Raw genomic sequence first — 13,052 nt, 5'->3', positions numbered from 1 at the left:
AAAGTTAAACATAGAAATTCCTCTCTTGTGTATTTACCATAAAGGAAATATCTGTCCAAACACAGACTTGTCCGTGAATGTCCAGAGCTGCTTTATTCATATAGCCCCAAACTGGAGACAGCTCAAGCATGCACCGACACGTGAATGGGGAAACAAACCGCAGTCCATTCACAAAACGAGATCGTCGGGTAATAAAAAGGAACGGGCTATTGATACACAGGACAGCGTGTGTGTATTGCGACGGAACGATGATGAAGCCAGTCATAAAAAGAGAGCCCACTGTGGGATTCCATTTACAGAAACTACTGCAAAATGCAAGCAAGTCAGCTACAGAAAGCAGACGCGAGGTTTCGGGGGCAGGAGGGAATGGGGGGCGGGGGCGGGGGCGGGGGCGGGGGTGGGGGGTGGGCTTGCAGAGAGGGGCGGGGCCTAAGGGCTGATGGCTGTGCTCATGGTCTGAACTGCGGTGCTGGCCCCATTGGTTTAAACGAAGGTGGTATCAAGTTGAAGTATTTAATTACATGCAGCCTACTGTGCGTCAATTATACTCCCAATAAAGCTGTTTGTTTTTTTTTAACTTATGTGGGAGTATAGCTGATTAACAATGCTGTGATAGTTTCAGGTGAACAGGTGAACAGAGAAAGGACTCAGCCACACACATACATGTATCCTTTCTCGCCCAAGCTCCCCTCCCGTCCAGGCTGGCCCACAACGTTGAGCAGAATTCCGTGTTATACAGCAGGTCCTTGCTGGTCATCCACTTTAAACACAGCGGTGTGTCCATGTCCCTCCCAGAATCCCATCCTTCCCCTCTGGCCGCCATAAGCTTGTTCTGTAAGTCTGTGCGTCTGCTTTTGTTTTTGTAAATAAGTCCATTTGTATCATTTTAAGAGTTTTTTTTTAAAAAAATGAGTCACAGATGTAAGAAACAAATCTACAGTTACCAGTGGGGAAAGCAGCGTGGGGGCAGAAGGGATAAATCTGGAGGTTGGAAGTGAGTTAGACACACTGCTTGCTGTTCAGGCACTAAATCATGTCCAGCTGTATCGTGGCCCCGGGACTGTCGCCCCCAGGCTCCTCTGTCCATGGGATTCTCCAGGCAAGGATGCTGGAGTGGGCTGCCACGCCCTCCTCCGGGGGATCTTCCCGACCCGGGGATCGAACCCAGGTCTCCTGCATCTCAGGCAGATTCTTGCTGAGCCACCAGGGAAGCCCCATATGCACATCATTGTATATAAAACGGAGGACGAAGAAGCGCAGCTCGGGGAACCCCGCTCCATAGCCTGTAATGGCCTACATGGGAGAAAAACCTGAAGAATAGATGCGCAGGTAATATGCACGACCGGGTCACTGCTGCCCCGGACACTAACACAGCATGGTAAATCAACTATATTCCAACAAACTATTTTTAAAGGAATAGAAAAAAAAAGTTAAGCTTTTTTTCTTTTAAGTAAAGACTGAGGATGAGGACAAGGGCCAATGGCCTCAGTCTCCTCACTCGTAACAAGGGGTGATCGTGGCCCCCGGCCCCCTGAAAACCCAGGACGAGAAGGGGCGGAGGGGAGCCCCACCCTGGCCCGAGGCCCTGGGCTCCGCACTGCAGGCTCTGCGCTGCAGGGACCCTCCCAGTGGAGGGGGCATCCGTTCGTTCCCTCTCCACTCTCTTCCCGAAGAAGAAAATGCATGATGCCGCATGTACTCTGGGAATTTTTCAACACAATTGTCTAAAAATAGCCCGGGCCTCTGCAGCCTGATTCCTTTTTAGGAATGGTTTCAGGAGCCCAGCCCGTCCTTGCTGCCGGCTCCGGAGGCGGCTGCTCGGTGGGCGGGTCCGGGGGCGGGGCTGCAGGCGGGGCCCGGGACCCTTCCCTTGCTCAGGCCAGGCCCACCTCTTCTCCCGCCCCGGGCTCCGGACACACAGGCTGGCCTGCAGCCCCGGTGCACCCCAGCCCCTGCTGCAGTGACGGCTTCCCCGTGACTCAGTTTCCCCGTCCAGGAAGTGCAGGGCTCTGCTACGTGCCCCACTCGCGCTAAGGCCGGGCTGTGCCCGCTGGTCCGGGGGTGTGAAAACCGCCCTTGGAAACGGTGCACGCCTGCCCTTCCCTGCAGTGGAGTGGACAGGGCAGGCTTGAGAAAGCTGCGCCCCAGCCAAGGGCCCACCCAGGCCACGCCCCAAGCCCTGGGCCCCCCCATCCCCCAGCGGCGCGGGCCTGTGCTCCCCGCGGGCGTGAGGGTCACGGACACGATGTGTGACGACCCCAGGCCAGGCCGTGCTCTGCGGTGAGCAACGGTCACAGCAAAGCGCTGAGGTTGCCGCTCCTATCGCACCTGCAGGGGCTGAGCTGTAGCCCCCGGGGATGAGACGGCGGGATGGCACCCGTGACCGAGTGGACGTGAACGCGAGCAAACCCCGGAGAGAGTGGGGGGCAGGGAGGCCTGCTGGGCTGCGGTCCCCGGAGCCACAGAGAGCTCGACGCCTTAGCGACCGCACAACCACCCCCAAATTCCCGTGCTGAGGGCCCGCCCCGGGACCTGAGTGTGATCGCGTTTAGAGACGGGGCCTTGAAGCCGTGAACCGTCTATACGAAGCCGTGCGGGTGGACACAACCAAGCTGACAGGGAGACAAGAAAGGAGGTGAGGACAGCCACCAACAGGGGGAGGACCGCCGAGAACCCGGGGGAGGATCGCCGAGGACCCGGGGGAGGACCCCTGAGGACCCGGGGGAGGATTGCCGAGGACCCGGGGGGGACCGCTGAGGACCCGGGGAGGACGGCTGAGGACCCGGGGGAGGACCGAGGACCAGGGGAGGACCAATGAGGACCGAGGGAGGACCGCTGGGGTCCCGGGGAGGACAGCTGAGGATCTGGGGGAGGATCTGGGGGAGGACCGTAGAGGATCCGGGGGAGGACCGCCGAGTATCCGGGGAGGACCGCTGGGGACCTGGGGGAGGACCGCTGAGGATCGGGGGAGGACCAATGAGGACCCATGGGAGGACCGCTGAGGACCTGGGGAGGAGGCAGCCGTCTGCAAGCCCCGGGACCAGCCCTGCCACGCCCTGCTCTTGGACGTCCAGCCTCTGGACCTCTGAGAAAATGACGGTCTGCTGTCTAAGCCCCATGTCGGGTACTTCGCAGCGGCAGCCCCGGCGGTCTGGTGGGCGCCCTGTTACAGGTGAAAAGTCCAAGGCTTAGGAGGAGATAAGAAATGTCCCCTGGGTCACGAGGCTGGTGAGCAGCTGGGGTGGGAAGCCTGACCCACCCTCTGTCCCCGGCTCTTCCCACCGAGCCGGGTGGGGAAGTAGCCTGGCCTCCGATGAGGCTGCAGGTCAGGGGCTGCCCAGGCGCCCCTCCTGGTGATGGGGGCACAGCAGGAGGAACCCAGGGAACTCAGGACCCTCAGCCTCCAGTGCTCAGCTGACCGGGTGGGGTCCAGCCCAGCACCCAGTGCCCTTTCCCCGACCACCTCCCCCAGACCCTCAGCCCCACGGGCCCAGGCTCTGCCCTGCACAGGCGCTTTATCGGCCTGGGGCCTCCACACAGAGGCCCCAAACCTGCCCCAGGAGCAGGGATGGCCAGTGAGCCTGGAGCTCCGCTCAAGAGGACCAGGCACATGGTCCATCAGGACAGAGGGAAATGCGTGATTGGGGCAGAGGGCTCAGGCGCAGAGCCTGGGCTCAGAGCCGGGAGGCCCGGGGAAGCGCCTTCTCCCTGTGCCCAGCTTCCTCATCTACACAGGGAACTGCATCCCGGAGACGGGACAGGTTCCCGAGGCGTCCTCCCTCCCAGCCCTCTCCTCCCCTCCCGGCCCTCTCCTCCCCTCCCGGCCCTCGCCTCCCCTCCCCTCTCCTTTCCCCGCAGCATCGAGCCTATGGTTCCAGAGAGACACGCACCAGGGCACACACACCCCATTACACACTCCTGCTTGCACACTGAGGCATGCACACGCACACACATCGGCTGACAGCACTTAAGCATGAAGGAGGCTGGGCTGTGAGTCCCCAGCACCCAGCTCCCCGCCTCCGCTCAGCCATCAGGCCTGCCTCCCTGGGGGCTGCTGTTGCCCTGGCAACCCACCCAGGCTCAGCTCCCCTGTCCCTGGTGGAGGAGTGGGTCTCTCTGAGAGGCCTGGTCCCGTCTGGTGTCACACAGAGGTCGGGAGAGCAGGGGGCCGTGTGGGGCCCGGAGGCGGCTTCGAGAAGGGGCAGTGTCAGGCTGGGGGGCCCGCCTTGACTCCCCTCTGGGAACATGATGCTCCTGTGGGGCGCAGGTGATGGGGGCAGGCTCTCAGCAGAAGCTCCAGAGGCCGGGGACGGCTGTGGCTGGGGGACAGAGGAAGCCACAAGAGCCGGGCGTCTCTCGGTCACCCCCAGCTGGTTGCAGTGCCTGGAGGAAGCCGTCCAGCCGCTGGCTGCCTCGTTCAGCCTATAGGGTCTCCTGCCGCTGCCCAGCTGGGTCTCCCTGACAGACCCCTGCACTCTGCTTGGCTACTCCCTGAAGGGTCCTGACCTCCTCCTCACAGCCCCCGGCCTGTCCCTCCTCCTGAGCAGACAAACTGCATGTTCTGGGGTCGCGCCTCCCATAACCGCAGCAGACCCTTAAGCTGCACTCGGGATTATTCACAGGACTAGCAGTAGTCACTCGGTCGTATCCAACTCTTGTGACCCCACGGACTGCAGCCCACCAGGCTCCTCTGTTCATGGGATTCTGCAGGCAAGAATACTGGACTGGGTTGCCATTTTCTTCTCCAGGGCAGTCTTCTGGCCCCAGGAGTTGAACCCAGGTCTCCTGCACTGCAGGCGGACTCTGCACTGTCTGAGCCACCGGGACGCCCTGACCACTGCTTCAGCCTCCGCCCCTTCCGTCTCCCCCATGACGTCTCCACCAGCGCCCTGCTGCTGCATCTGCTCAGTGTACCAGGTCTCGATTCCGTGCCACGGCCTCTGGGCACCCGTGACGCGCCAGGCGCCCTGCAGAGAGAGCGCGCACCTTCCCACCGGCATGCTGGGGGAGCAGCGAAGGGCGGCCTGCGTCAGAGGCCGTGGACAGTGGGGTCAGATGCCCCAGGTCTGAGTCCCACCGTGTACCAGACCCACGTGTGACCCTGGGTCTGTCCCTTGCCATCCCAACTCACTCATCTGTAAATGGGAGGGTAATAGGGGGGCCTAAGCTGCCAGTTTGTTGTAAAAAGCAACTGGGATCATGTGCTGAAGACCCAGGGCACTAGGTCCTGTCAGCTACGAATGGGCGCCCGCCAAGAGCACTGCCAGCAACTGAACAGCAAGGTGTTTGCCATCTGCCCTGTGGCAACTGCACCCTTCAACACCCGCTGAGGGTCCAGGCTGCAGGGAGGTGCTCTGTGCCCGGGGAATCCGGTGGAGCAGGTCTTTAGACAGCTCGATGTTTGCAGGAAGAGTTCGTGACCCTCATCCTCGCGTCTCCTCGTTTCTAGAGAAGCTCTAAATCCCTTCCCGGCGACATCAGCTCCTCGTGCCTGGCAGAAAGCCTTTTGTAAAATGAGTCCTCGATTGCACTGGACTCCCCTTCACCTACATCTTATATCTTGACCTTCCCCCTCTGTCTCTGTGGAGCTCTCTCTCAGAGCATCTGAGGTGCTGTCTCCCGGACTACAGTCCTCTTTTTGCCCCAAATATCACTTAACTTGCGACTCTCACTGCGTGCATCTTTTCGGTTAGCACCCGCACATGCAGCTGCTTAGTTTCCGGGACTTCCTCTGAAGGGAGGTCCAGTGATGAAGACTGTGCTTCCGCCCCCGAGGGCGCTGGTTCGATCCCCGTGTAGGGAACTAAGATGCCGAAAACAGCCAAAGTGGAAAAAAAAAAAAAAAAAAGCACCAACTACTTGGTTTGGGCAGGTTGCAGGGAGGAACATGAGCCGAGTGTTTCAGCCCCCTTCCTGCCAGAGAGCCCACTCCAGGCCTCAGCTTCTGCAGCAAGGGGCTGACACGGCGAGACGGGAGCGCCACCTCCGAGGGCTGCTGCCTTGAATCTGCACTGCCTCCCTTAGCCTGGGGGCTGCAGGGGGCGTGGGAACAGCCAGGGCTGCCCCAGCTACTCTGTGGCACCGGGCGGGTCACCGCTCCCAGGCCTCAGGGGGTCATCTGTCCTGCGAAGGGCGCAGGTCGGTGTCCCCCCAAACACACGCGCGAGCCGTGGAGCCGTGGGGCCCTCAGGAGGCCCCCCTCACCGGAGCTGCTCCGCGCCAGGGGCCAGGCGGCATCCCCAGGGGCTGGCCCTCAGCTCGAGTCAGGGATGAAGCTGGGCTCCCAGCTAGGTGGCATCCCCAGCCTATGCCCACCCCCACCCACCGACGCCCACCCCCAGAAGCTCCCCTGAGCTCCTGGGGAGGCCAGAGCCTTGGCGTGTGGCGGTGTTTAAGTCTGTCCCGTCAGAAGGGCAATTTTCCCCTCTCCTTGGCTGTGCCTTCTTTTAGTGACTTTTTGGCTTGGGGCCTAAGTTGGATCAAAGACTCCCTGGGGGGAGGACAGCAAGACAGCGCTCATGTGAGAAAATTGTGCAAGGGAGGCCTGCAGCTGGGGGGCCGGAGGGGCTGGGCGGGCCCAGGAAGCGGGACTGCCCTGAGCTCCAGGTTGGGGGGACTCTCCCACCAGAGATGCAGAAAGGGAGGTGAGGACCAGGAGCGCAGGGAGGAGGCGGGTCCCATCAGCTGAGAGTGGGAGGGCTTCCTCTTCCTTTTGCAGTGCCTAGGCGACCTCTGGCCAGAGCCTGAGGTCCTAGGGGACCCTGACTTCAGGACAGACTGAAAGATCCGCTAGGACAAGGGGGGGTGAGGGCAGGCAAGGAGCCCGGGACGTCTCTCTGAGCTGCTGCCGCCCTTCGCCAGCTTGCGCTCATACAGGGTCCCCACCCCAGCCCTGGGCTGGCGCGGCCGGAAGAGCCTGGGGAGCCCCCCTCATCTGGGGGTTTGGCATCAAATGAGAAGGAAGCAGGTGCAGCAAAGCCGGCCACAAAGGCGCGGGGCCAGGGGTGGGGGGCAGGAAACCCGCCTGCCAGTGGCGGCCCGGACCAGCCCGGGCAGCACGGCGGCAGGACAAACGGGGAGGCGGTGCGTCCCCTGGGCTGTGACCGTGGCTGCTGCAGACGCTGCTTTGGAGAAGCGAGAGGCAGGCCCCGCCGCCCGGGAGCTGGAGGCAGTTAGTGCACGGGGGTGGGCCTGCCGGAGCCCGGGAGTCTGGGCGAGCCCATGCAACTGGCCTGCGTGCACACGCTCCTCCACACACACATCGCTGCACACACACCCTGCACACACACCCATGCACAGACACCTTGCACACACACCCTGCACACACACCCTGCACACACACCCAGCACACACATCCTACACACACACCCTACACACACCCTTGCACACACACCCTACACACACACACCCACACACACCCCTGCACACACACCCTACACACACCCCTGCACACACATCCCTGCACACACACCATACACACAGCCCTGCACACACACCCTACACACACACCCCCCCACACACCCTTGCACACACACCCTACACACACACCCTTGCACACACACCCTACACACACCCTACACACATATCCCTGCACACACACCCTACACACACCCTTGCACACACACACACCCCACACACACCCCTGCACACACCCCTGCACACACCCCTGCACACACACCCTACACACACATTCCTGCACACACACCCTACACATGCACCCCTGCACACACACCCTACACACACACCTTTGCACACACACCCTACACACACACCCCACACACACACCCCTGCACACACCCCTGCACACACACCCTACACACACCCCACACACACACACCCCTGCACACACACCCTACACACACAACCTACACACACCCCTGCACACACACCCTACACACACCCCCACACACACCCCTGCACACACACCCTACACACACACCCTTGCACACACACCCTACATACACCCTTGCACACACCCTACACACACCTCCCCACACACACACCCCTGCACACACCCCTGCACACACACCCTACATGCACACCCATGCACACACACCCTACACACACCCTACACACACACCCCACACACCCTTGCACACACCCCCACACACACACCCTGCACACACACCCCTGCACACACTCCCACACACATACCTTATACACACACACCACACGTGTGTGTGCAGAGTGTAGCCTTCCAATGCCCCCCAGCGCTATGTGAGGCCACGTAGACAAGCAGAAAATTTGGTTCAAGTCCAGCCTCCCCACATCTCAGCTTGTGACTCGGCCACATCGCTTAGTGTCTAGGAGCCTCGCTTTCCCCTCTGCCAGGCAGAGCCGGAACTCTGGCCCTACCACTGGGTCGTGTTGGCACCTGGCACATGAACTTCCAGCTCAGTGAGCTGCCACCATCCTCTGAGTTTAGTTAAGGAAGGACTGTTCCCCAGGGCTGTGCTGAGTCACAAGACTTGGACTTGAATCACATTTCGACTCTGGAGGTCACGTGTGCACATATACTTCACACGTCCATCATCCATCCCCGCACACCCATGTGGGTAAGCGACCAAGTGCACCACACCACAGGCACACACATGCCAGGTGATTATGACCACCATGCCAGGCGGGTCACACACGCTCACGCTGAGCAAGACACACCTCACTGCCACCCTGATGTGTTTGGCTGCAAGGGTCAGAACCCAGCTAAGCCACAAGTACAATAAGTCCTTGTTTAACAAGAATCCTGGGTGTAGGGGGCTTCAGGGTGACTTGGCAGTCTGGTGAGGTCATCAAGAACCTAGGTTCTTTCCTTATCTTTGTGCACCATCCTCGGTGTTAGCCTGATGCCACCCAGTTGCAGGATGCCTGCTGCACCTCTGGCCATCACGCCTACATCCCAGCATGAAAAGGAGGAGCAATGGCCTGAAAGAACTCTCCTTTCATATCTGTCCCTTTTATGAAGAAGCAAAAGTTCTCCCAAATGTCTCCCTAACTTCCTCCCCACAGACGTCCCCTGATATTTCATTGCCTGGGACTGAGTCAGTGGCCACCTAGAGCTTGCAAGGGAGCTCAGGAAGGAGAGAATCTGGAGCAAGGGCATAGCACCATCAGGCAGGCAGGATGTGTCCCACAGCCCTGGGTTCGCTGCTGATTCGAACAAAACCAGGATTCGGATGCTCAGGAAGAGGAGGGGGAGGTCAGTGCAAATGTCTGGCGCTTGTACCCACACGGCCATGAGTGCCATCCTCCAGGGCAATGTGAAGACAGAGGCACAGGAGGCCCAGGAGGCCCAGGGGTTTGCACTCCCCGCAGAGAAGAGGAAGGGACCCCAAATCCTGAGCAGCTGCGCCCCAAAGACAGGGAGCCCAGTCAGAAGCACCTCTGCTGCAGACAGCCAGCTTGCTGGGAGCAGGAGGGGCCTCTGCCCTGCTCGTGCTCATCCTGGACACCAGTCTTGGTCACAGCACTGTGTCCCCCAAACCCAGACCCTGGATCTGCTGCTCAGCCCTTGTTTCTTCCTGCCATGACATTGTTCTTGTCGTGTCCGGCTCTTCGATCCCATGGACTGCAGCACGCCAGGCCTCCCGGTCCATCACCAACTCCCGGAGTTTACTCAAACTCATGTCCACTGAGACAGTGATGCCATCCAACCATCTTGTCCTCTGTCATCCCCTTCTCCTCTGCCTTCAATCTTTCCCAGCATCAGGGTCTTTTCCAATGAAAAATGATGCTCTTTGCATCAGGTGGCCAAAGTGTTGGAGCTTCAGCATCAGCCCTTCCACTGAGTATTCAGGGTTGGTTTCCTTTAGGGTCAGGAAGCATTTAACAGGAGGCTTCCTGTGTGCTGCTTTGGGTCTGTCAGGAATTCTCTGTTCCTTATTAATTCCTGAATACTCAGGAATTAAGAGGAGAGGCAAGCCTCTCCCGGGCTTGCCTTCGTTAGTTTTTCTATACGGTGATAAGTACCCTCTTCCTTCTTGTGAACCATTCGGTAAAAGTGATTGTTTACAACCCTCTCTCTCTTTAATATGGATCGCCTATGTTTTCTAAGTCTGGAATTTTAATCTTTATCTTTGCTGAGAATAAGTACAGTATATATGCCCACAGCATGTTGATTAAAACACCTTTGCTCCATCAGAGCTCTGGTCCCCGTGTCTTTCTTTCTCTCTCTCTCTCTCCCTCTCTCTCTCCCTCTCTCCCCCTCTCTCTCTCTCTCTCTCTCTCTCTCTCTCTCCCTCTCTCTCTCTCTCTCTCAGGCTATTTCTTTGGAGTGCAGAGGCCCTCTGAGTTCAGTTTCCTGCCCGGACTTCTAAGACCCTCTCGAGAAGGCGCTCTGTGCCATCACCCCATCGAGAGGGCGCTTGAGGCCTCCGTGAACAGAGCAAGCCCCGTGCAGGGGCTTTGTTGGCTTTCTGTGTAAACCAAGGATCATCAGCCTCTTTCTCTCTCCTTTACTTTCTTATCTGTCGACTCCGGACCCCCAGGTTCTGGTCCATTAAAGGACCTCAACAAGGGCAGACTCACCATGGCACCCCTGCTGACATTCCCGCAGGATCCCACTCACCACCCGCCCTCACCAAACACCTGCCTGCCTGTGGGCAGTGGCGTCACAGGGCCGCCTGGGGTCCCCTTCACTCTGAAAAGCTAGGAAGGCATTTAGAAGCTCAGATACTTTAGTGTGGTCCCTGCTCCATGGGCCCCAGGGACCAGGAGTGCTGAGAAGCCCTGAGGCAGCAGCAAATGAAGGTCCTTATTGCAGATGGCTGCTGGCAGGCGCCTTCTGAAAGGAAGTCCACAGCCTGCCCTGAAGCTAATAGAGCCCGAGCACAGGGAGCCCAGCAGGGGGCTTGGTCGCCGGTTCCAGGGGCTCCTCTCAGGGGACTGGTGGCCATCCTTCTCCTGGAGCCGTGGCTCTGCTCTGACTTTATCTGAAAGCCTCCTCCTCAGGGTTTTGCTGACACCCATGAGCCCCGTGAGCTCTTGTCCAGGACTTGGGGTCTGCAAAGGGTCCTTCTGAAGGGACAATTCGCGTCGCCATGTGGGTCCCTGAACACGCAGACGCTCTGCCAGCTCCAGCCAGGCAGCTGTTGCGACTTTCCTTCCTTCGATGCCCTGCGTGCCCTGCTGGCCGCCCGCCTGGAATAGCTTCTCGCTTTATGTTTGGCTGTGCTTGCCCTAAGCATGGGCAGAGGGAAGTGACCATCCCTTCCGGATCGTAGTCTGAGAAGGTCGAACCTCTCGCCTGTGCTGCTCCCTGCCCCAGCACGCTGGCCTCATGAGCCCCCACGCCCACCGCACCTGGGGTCCTGCAGCCCGCGGCGCCCCTGCCCGGGGCCCCCCCTGGCCATTCCCGCCTGCAGGTCTAGAGACGCGGCACCGACAGCAAGCCTTCTGGTGGGCCGTCCTGAGAATGTAACTCGTTGTAGATAATTCAGATGTTAAGGATGTGGTGTGGCATCCGGTGTCCCCGCCCTCTGAGCGAGCAGGTGCCATGAAGGATGCAAGTGGAGGATGGGTGCGTGGAATCCGAGCGAAAGATGCGTGTGCAGACCCAAGGAGAGGGAGTCACTCCCACGGGGGCTGTGTCTCGGGAGGCCAGCTTCCTGGTGTGCAGGTGGGGTTGCGGGGGGGAGTGTCTGAAAAGGTTATTGAAGCTTGTTTCTCTCCAAGGATTTCTTTTCATCATGGTGGCTTGGAGACCAGAGCTGGGGGAGGTGGGAGGGCGCAGTGGGCTTTCAGCATCCTGGGCTGGGCAGGCATGGGCACTGCCTAGGGACAGGGCTGGGGGTGGGGTTGCTGGGAGGCGGGGCCTGCCTGCCCATCTCTCTGTTGCTCCTGTCCCCCACTCTGCAGTGGGGAGGGGAGAGGTCTGCGGGAGATAGGGCTGGGGTCAAGCACTGCTGAGTCCCTTCTGAGCACCCAGCCTGAGCTGGGGCTCTGAGACCCTGCCTGGGAGGAGCACTCAGTCCTGGAGAGGGCAGATGGACACAGAGGTCACTGTGGGGTCCCAGTTCCCATTTGGGGGTGACTGTGCCACCCAGGGGCCATGGGTGACATCTGGAGACATTTGGGGCTGTAGCTCAGATGGTTGAGTCTGCCTGCAATGCAGGAGGCCCAGCAATCCCTGGGTCGGGAAGATCCCCTGGAGAAGGAAATGGCAACACACTCCAGTATTCCTGCCTGGAGAATCCTGTGGACAGAGGAGCCTGGAGGGCTACAGCCCATGAGATCGCAAAGAGTCAGACACGTCTGAGCGACAGACACTTCGCTTGCATTGATAACCGGCAGGGGCGCATCGGCATCTGATAGGCAGCGGGCAAGGATGCTGCTAAACACCCTACAGGGCACAGGACAGGGCCCACCGAGAATTACCGAGTGCCGAGGGGGGCAAGCGCCTCTCTGCACAACCAGGGGCGTGGCCCGAGCTGAGAAGAACCGCGAGTCTCCTGTGAGTGTGCGGCGCCTCTGGCCCGAGCCCCGGGGTTACCAGTCACGCTGTGTGGCGGCCTTCATCAGCCCCCGGGGTGGGAGAGCCATCTGACCACAGTGGACCCAGACCCTTCCGAGCTCTCAGCGAGGGTCACGGGCGGCCCAGGCCCTGCGGGGCTGGGAGGGACTAGGTCGGGGCCGGGGCTGCTGGTGTGTGAGCCCCAGCCTCTTGAGGCCGGTCCCGCCTTTCCCAGGCACCCCGGCGAGCGGTGAGGCCTGCATGTGGGGGGCCAGGAAGGGGCAGGGCCGCCCCAGCCTTCCAAGTGAGGGCCGCCTCCCGCACCGGGCCTGCTCCCCGCGATCCGACCTCAGCCTCTTGACCTGGCTGCCCCCTCCACGCCGCTCCTCGCAGCCCCAGACTCCTGCAGGCCCCGACCGTGCAGGGCCCCTCCTGCCCCCACCCCGGGTCCCCCCTGTCTTCCCAACACCCCACCACCCAGACAGACGGCTTCTCTCCCCGACCTGAGCCTCCACGCCCTGCTCCGCTTACAAACGCTGAGAGCAAGGCTTTCATTACTCCATTCAACACGTTGCATTTGAACTATAAACAACAGAAAAGGTTTGAG

This window comes from Ovis canadensis, chromosome 7, assembly GCF_042477335.2.
Source record: "Ovis canadensis isolate MfBH-ARS-UI-01 breed Bighorn chromosome 7, ARS-UI_OviCan_v2, whole genome shotgun sequence".
In the NCBI taxonomy this organism is placed as follows: Eukaryota; Metazoa; Chordata; class Mammalia; order Artiodactyla; family Bovidae; genus Ovis; species Ovis canadensis.
Note: the sequence above shows the minus strand (reverse complement) of the source record.